Here is a 7435-nt window from a genome sequence, read left to right on the forward strand (position 1 = left end):
CGAGGGATGTTGACCAAATCAAGTGCATCAAGGACAGAGCAGATCAACTCCCGATGAAGAACAATGTGATTATGCATAGATGAAGGGAGTACTTTGAAAAGTTGTTCAATGGGGAGAGTGAGAGCTCTACCATTAAGATGGACGAGTCCTGTGATGATACTAGCAGGACTTTTGTGTGGCGAATCCAGGAGTCGAAGGTCAAGGATACTTTAAAGAGGATGAAAGGAGGCAAGACGATGGGCCCTAATTGTATCCCCAGTGAGGTGTGGAGAGGCCTCGGGGACATAGCGATAGTATGGCTAACCAAACTTTTCAACTTCATTTTTTAGGCAAACAAGATGATAGAAGAATGAAGATGGAGTATATTACTACCAATCTTCAAGAACAAGGGGGATGTTCAGAGTTGTACTAATTACCGTGGAACTAAACTGATGAGCCATACAACGAAGCTATGGGAGAGAGTCATTGAGCACCGCTTAAGAGGAATGATAAGCATGACCAAAAATCAGTTTGGTTTCATGCCTGGGAGGTCGACCATGGAAGCCATTTTCTTGGTACGACAACTTATGGAGAGATATAAGGAGCAAAAGAAGGACCGACATATGGTGTTCAATGACTCGGAGACGACCTATGATAAGATACCGTGGAATGTTATGTGGTGGGCCTTAGAGAAACACAAAGTCCCAGCAAAGTACATTACCCTCATCAAGGACAAAAACGATAATGTTGTGACAAGTGTTTGAACAAGTGATGGCGACACTGACGACTTCCCGATTAAGATAGGACTGCATGAGGGGTCAGCTTTGAGCCCTTATCTTTTTGTCTTGGTGATGGATGAGGTCACAAGGCATATACAAGGAGATCTCCCATGATGCATGCTCTTTGCGGACGACGTGGTGCTAGTCGATGATAGTCAGAGGGGGTCAACAAGAAGTTGTAGTTATGGAGATAAACCTTGGAATCGAAAGGTTTTGGACTTAGTAGGACTAAAACTGAGTACATGAGGTGCATTTTCAGTACCACTAGGCACGAGGAGGAGGAAGATGTTAGCCTTAATGGGCAGGTGGTGCCTCAGAATGACACCTTTCGATGTTTGGGGTCAATGTTGCAGAAGGATGGAGATATCGATGAAGATGTGAACGGTGGTTCGACCCGCAATGTTGTATGGCGCTGAGTGTTGACCGACTAAAAGGCAACATGTGCAACAATTAGATTTGGCGGAATTGTGATGTTGAGATGGATGTGTGGCCACACAAGGAAGGGCCGAATCCGGAATGAGGATATACAAGATAGAGTTGGGGTAGCGTCGATTGAAGAGAAGCTTGTCCAACATCGTCTGAGATGGTTTGGGCATATTCATCGCTGGCCTCTAGAAGCCCCAGTGCATAGCGAACAACTAAAGTGTGTTGATAATGTCAAAAGAGAACGGGGTAGACCAAACTTAACATGGAAAGAGTCCGTAAAGAGAGATCTGAAGAATTGGAGCATCACCACCCCTGAAAGCGTGCTATCTATGTGACAAAATCATGAGTTGATCGCGAGATCTTATGGGTTTCCCCTTTAGCCTACCCCAATTTATTTGGGACTAAAGGCTTGGTTGTTTTTGTTGTTGTTGATCAATGGATTGAGTCCTTGGTCTAATAGGATATAGCTATTAGAGAAAACAAGAGTTGGATAGCGCCCTATTTCTTCTGAGTAAAAACGAAAACAGTTAGTGGCTTCCTCTATGGCATGCTCAAGATAAAAGCACACTGGTCGGGCATCGCTGTACATGAAGTTATTCTGTAGACAACCTCCCATCGTCGACGGAGTCCTTCACTTATAGCCTGTTCGGCAACTTCACTTGTAGCCTGTTCGGCAACGCTCCTGGAGCGAAGCGCGCGGAGGGCACTTTAACCAACTCCACAAATTGTAACTGGACGTCACTCTGCTCCGGCGCGGAGGGCACTTTAACCAACTCCACAAATTGCAACTGGACGCCACTCTGCTCCGGCGCGGAGCGGAGGGAATCCGGAAAATCCAACTCTATAACCTGCAGGTTGCGAGGCAATTCAGTTCCGTCAGTGGTCATGTGACGACACCACACTGGCCAACTTAGCGAACTAACTTTCTATGCACATAAATTCAGGCTTGGCAAAAGTCTACACAGCTAGTGATCTTTTCCTAAAAAGGAAGCTGTGCATAGCACCAGTTCTCTGTGGTTAGCTGAAGACATTCCTCGAGCAGCTTATGTGTGCAATGCTCAAGTTACTGGTTATCTGATGTGAGTCATCTAAATGTTTGAAACAAGTTTAGCTTGCTGAGCTCAAAAGTATGGAAATGAAATGCAGAGACATATGCAATATTGTCTTTCCTTTCTCTTTTGTGAGGACACATGCTGTCATTTAGTGGATGTCTAGCACAAGATTAAATTATACAGTAACTGATGCATAAGACCAGCACCAGAATCACGGCAAACACCACAAGCAGCAGTAGGCTAAGACAAGAGAATGGCAGCAAACACCACACCCAGTAGTAGGCCGGAAACAGAATCACAGCAAACACCCATCATTCGTCCTTAGGCTCAGGTTTAGGCTCAGGTAAGTCCCTTGCCAAATACAATCCACAATGCTTCGCGGGCATGCCGCCCCAATCAGATCGCAAACCCTTCCATCCACAATATTGTATCCCTGAATCTTGCCATCACATTCTGGAGCCATGTAGATGGTATCAGGAGCAACGCAGGGAAAGGGGTTGTGAGCTGATACGGAAATCGTGCGACCCATGCCCATGAACATGGCACGGCCGTTGAAGCCCTTTACGGGGACCAGGACCCCAGCTTTCAAATCCACTCTATAAACATCATACCTCCTGATGTACTGGGATCGGATCCGGTGCACCAGCATCAACTCCCCACCGTTGTCTGCCAGGTGGAGGCTTTGTGACATTTGGTTGAAATTAAACGACTTGCTCCGATCAGCGACCAAATGGAGCCATGGCGGCTGCTGATCTGAGCCCATGTTCAGCACCATGACACCCCTGTAGTTGGTACAGTAGAAGCGGACCACAAAAGGCAGAGTCGTATTCATACGATCATTATGGGCCACTGTCCAACTATCGGCGCCGGGTTTAGCGACGGCAAGCACCAAGGGATTAAAGAAACTGACTGCCAGCGAGGAATCTGCAACCAGGCCCACGCCAGACACCATAACTCGGAGCTTTAAGCCGCAGCGCCTAGATCGACTCTGCTCGGGGCTCAGGAGCGCGGTCACCGGCGGGAGATGGGTGAGCTGGTGTGTGAGAGGGTTCAGCAGGCGGACGACCAGGGTGGGCTCATGGAGCAACAGCAGGAGGCCTTCCGGGGTTAGTGCAAGCAGCGTGTGCTAGGCGAGCTCCGGGATATCCATATGGATGCACTCGCCAGTAGATACGTTAAGGAAGCGATGGCGGCGCGGCCCGGCAAGTGCCTTGTCGAGCATTATCCACTGGCGGGGGAGAAAGCGACCGTCCAGGCCACCGGCGCACGGGTCCGGCGAGCACCGCCGCCACGGTTGGCAGACTGCACGGAAGCGGACATAGTCCGCCACGTCGCTAGGGCAAGCTCGGCGATCAGGCCGGCCGGCCCGTCCCCGAGGTTCGCCCAGTCTCTTGTGAAGGTGCTGGCACTGGAACAAGGAATCAAATGAAAATTGGAGAAACGAATAGGAAGGGGATCAAACAAAAACAGTAATTTCAACCGAAAGATGCACGCACCTGTTATTACGAGGACGGGGTAGGGACTGCACAGAAAGTGCGGGCTTACCACCGCCACCGAACGCGGAGCGCGCCCGCTTGGCACCCCAAGACGGGAGCTGCAGATGAGAATGAACGCACATGTTGATATCAGGACGGGGTGGTTGCAGCGATTGGCCTGAAAGGGCCGCCTTACCCGCGGAGCGCGCGCGCTTTGTCCCCCAAGTGCAATTCATTTGAGCCTTGAAGAATGCGATCGAGTAGTTTCGCTTCGATGCAGGTCTCGGTAGGATTTGGGCGGAAGAGCAGGGGCGGCGGGGATCGGGAAGTCGCATAGCCACCCGCCGGAAGGGTGGGGTCTGGGCTTCCTGGGGGGACGCGGCAGAGGGCTGTGGGGATAGATCAGAGGCGGCGGCGGGAAAAAGGGGTTTCCCTTTTCCTTTTTCTACGAGTGGGTAGGGTGGCGGCGCTTGATGCTGAAGCGGAGGCGGGTGGCGGCGCTTGATGCTGAAGCGGAGACGGGCGGCTGCGGCCTGTGCGCGAGCGGAGAGGGGCGGCTGCGATGGTTGCTCGGGAGGGAGAGGACGGCTGGGGAAGAAGGGGAAACTGTCAAGTGGTAGATTAGATGTAATTTTCCTTTTTCGTAAACTTGTAGGGCTAAACGTGTCGGGGAACGGGGAAGTCGACAGTTTATACTCGTACTATACTAATAAGCTTGCACGTGCAATGCACGTAATCACTTCATAATAGTTTACTACTACATGATAAAAGTCTCGTTGCCTTGTCAAAATAGATCATCTTCATATTGCCATTCGTGTGTTAAGTTAGAACTTCTCTATATTATCACCAACCTCTTTCAAATATCTGATTTTCTTTCTCGTGATGCTTGTAGCCTTGTTGCTAGAGTGATTGTGGCAATCACACTCATTGAAGTAAGACCTCTTACACTAGTCCTTCCACAACTCCACCCACGCAAGGCATGCGATGCACAAGGGGGACATTTGACATCACCTGACGGATCTCATCACATGTGTTCGTCGTCTTTCTAGCATGACAAGTGCCCAAGTGAAGCCCTCCCATTGTCCCCTCACAATGTTATCGCCGATGGCGCTCATGTGAGCACGCCTCCCTGTTATAATCATGTACCATGTTGATCTCACCACCAATCCCTAGTTCTCACCTTGCTGCTGAATCTTGCCAGTTTTGCGATCAAATGGGTTCCTAGACGGGCAATCCAATCATCACCGGTCGACGTCTCACGCAGGCCATGCACAAATTAGCCACCAACAATCCTGGTGTATCTCAACGACACTAACGAGAAAAAGGGAGCCGTGGGTGCTAACTGTTTCGGTGTTGATTTGATCACCATAGTAATTCAGTGGCCAAAATTATAATTCACATGTGTACAGACTATACTTTCAAGTACTGCACTTACAACACAGAACAACCCAACAATCACGTACACACGCACATACCAAACAACTCTCTTCACTGCCATATCTTTCCCCTACCCTATTTTGTATCTTCTATTCTGGTGCTTGATGCCACTAATAGGCAATTCCTTACATGCATCTCTATCTTTCGGTGCTCACTGTCACCAGTATGTTGTCGCAAACCAGGCCACCTAGAAGGAAAATATGTCACCTGCAAGGTTGTTCAGTATTATGAAATACAATTGTGCATACACGTGACACTAACCATGGCAGCTCATGAATAAGAACAAGGAATGACACTGAGCATGGACAATTTCACCATCTCTCGGCGTGAAAAACAGATTAAAAAAAGTAATCTCGCTACAGCACCTCGCCCATAAAGATTTCAGGTTCATCAATTGTGTTCAATTCTATAGTAAGCTAGCATGGATGCCTTGAGACTAAAACTTTAAAATGAAAATGAAGAGAACCAACATCTAAAAATAATATGGGCAACTTGCAATGCAGGAAAGCATGATTATAGTTTGTCTATATCATGTTATCCTTGTACGAACACCATGGTAAAAAGAATGAACCTATAGAAATCACTGATGAATATTCTAGCATTATGGAATGATATAACATACTTAAATTTTGTGTAGCTCATATTAACACATCTGATTCAGATGTCAAATCATTGACCCCAAAAAGATGAAACTTGAGCTATGTCATAATTTGTAGGGGTATTTTTAAATTCTCCAATTGACATGCCAATAATGCACAGACATAGAAAAATAAAGTATAGTGGCTACAAAAAATATGGGCAAGCTTGCAATGCACGTGCTTGCGGCAAGAAGAAGATCTAACTTACTCCGTGGTCTATAGTAGCAATGCAGATTAACAATATATGACGCTGAGACATTTGCTTAATTAGATAAATTGCATAACAAGAAAATAAGGTGACATGTGTAGTAAGCATTGTGTACCACATCAGTAATGGAACCTGCAGAATGCATCCTGAACAATAAGTTTCTGTCAAGCAAAGTAGCCTCCGTTGTATACAATTTCCAAATCTACCGTGATAGTACTGTCGAGCAAAGTAGCCTCCATTGTCTTTCCCATTAATATCAAAAGCAATACTTGTCCAAGTCCCGGCACACATCGTACACTCGCCGACTTCACCTGTGATGTGCCTCAGATAGTATTTGATGCGACCTTTCATAATATCTTGCAAAATTAACTTTCTTGTATTAAAAAAAAGAACTCAAACAATTCATGTTTTTACGTGCTATCAAGGTAGCCCTTGCCTCTTGTATAAAGAAGAGATTGCTTTAGTTGATATCAATTCAGTGACTTCTTTCTAGACTTCTTTCTAGAACAAGCATCCATCGAGTCTGAACCCATCATTAATAACAAAAAAAATCTAAACTCCCTTTCCTAGAGAGTAGTTCAATTCCTTGTTGGAAAAATGTAGCATATCATCAAAGGAGTGGTTGTTCATGTTAGCTCTACTTATAGAAAATACCACGTTCCTCCTTAGACATCTAGTTTTCCTTTTTTATTAACGACAATTCTCATAAATATCGAGAGAGAAGTTAATTAGCACATACCACCATAAGCCCATGTAGTACAAGAGAAGCCGTGATGATGTAGGGTACGCTCGAGTGCTCTTTAGAGGCTTATGATGCTAAAGAAGTCATATCTTGAGAAAGAACAAGGCCAAATTGCATGAGAACCCATGTCTTACTGTGCGATATATGCATTAGAATAAAATAGAGCCAATGGTGACATCTTCAGTTGTATGCATTTTAGAACTACAAATCCTCCGTCACGGGAAAGAAAATATGGACTTACAATAACACAAGATGCTTCAGTTTTGCACTTGACAATAGGTAGATGTTGTAAATATCAAAAAATTATATTTACTAAGGGCTCTGTGACTAATATTATTAGTTCCGTCCATAATCATATAGAAATATTTTGAATTAGCTTCCAGTGAGAAACATAGTAACATGTGTAAGTTTGAATTTATGGAAACATTTTTAAAATATGACTGTTCATGACTATGACTAAGATTATTACTTTAGTCCATATAGAAATATCTTGAATTAGCTTCTAGTGAGAAATGTAGTAACATGTGTAAGTTTGCATTTACGTAAACATTTGTAGCAAAATATGACTATTCATGCCTTTGTATTACTTAGAACGCATTAGCTACTGAATTGTTGAACTTACTCTATGGATTGAAGAATATTAATATCTGCCTTAGAAGGAGAAGTTTTCCATATAAATTATGTCCTCCTGTTATTGTA

The 7435-nt window shown here is 45.3% G+C and overlaps 1 pseudogene; it reads right to left on the reverse strand.

Moving 5' to 3' along the window:
* Window positions 1–2335: 2335 nt before the first annotated feature.
* On the reverse strand, window positions 2336–3947 carry LOC123396678 (annotated as a pseudogene).
* Window positions 3948–7435: the final 3488 nt, after the last annotated feature.

This window comes from Hordeum vulgare, chromosome 5H (assembly GCF_904849725.1).
Source record: "Hordeum vulgare subsp. vulgare chromosome 5H, MorexV3_pseudomolecules_assembly, whole genome shotgun sequence".
Classification (NCBI taxonomy): Eukaryota; Viridiplantae; Streptophyta; class Magnoliopsida; order Poales; family Poaceae; genus Hordeum; species Hordeum vulgare.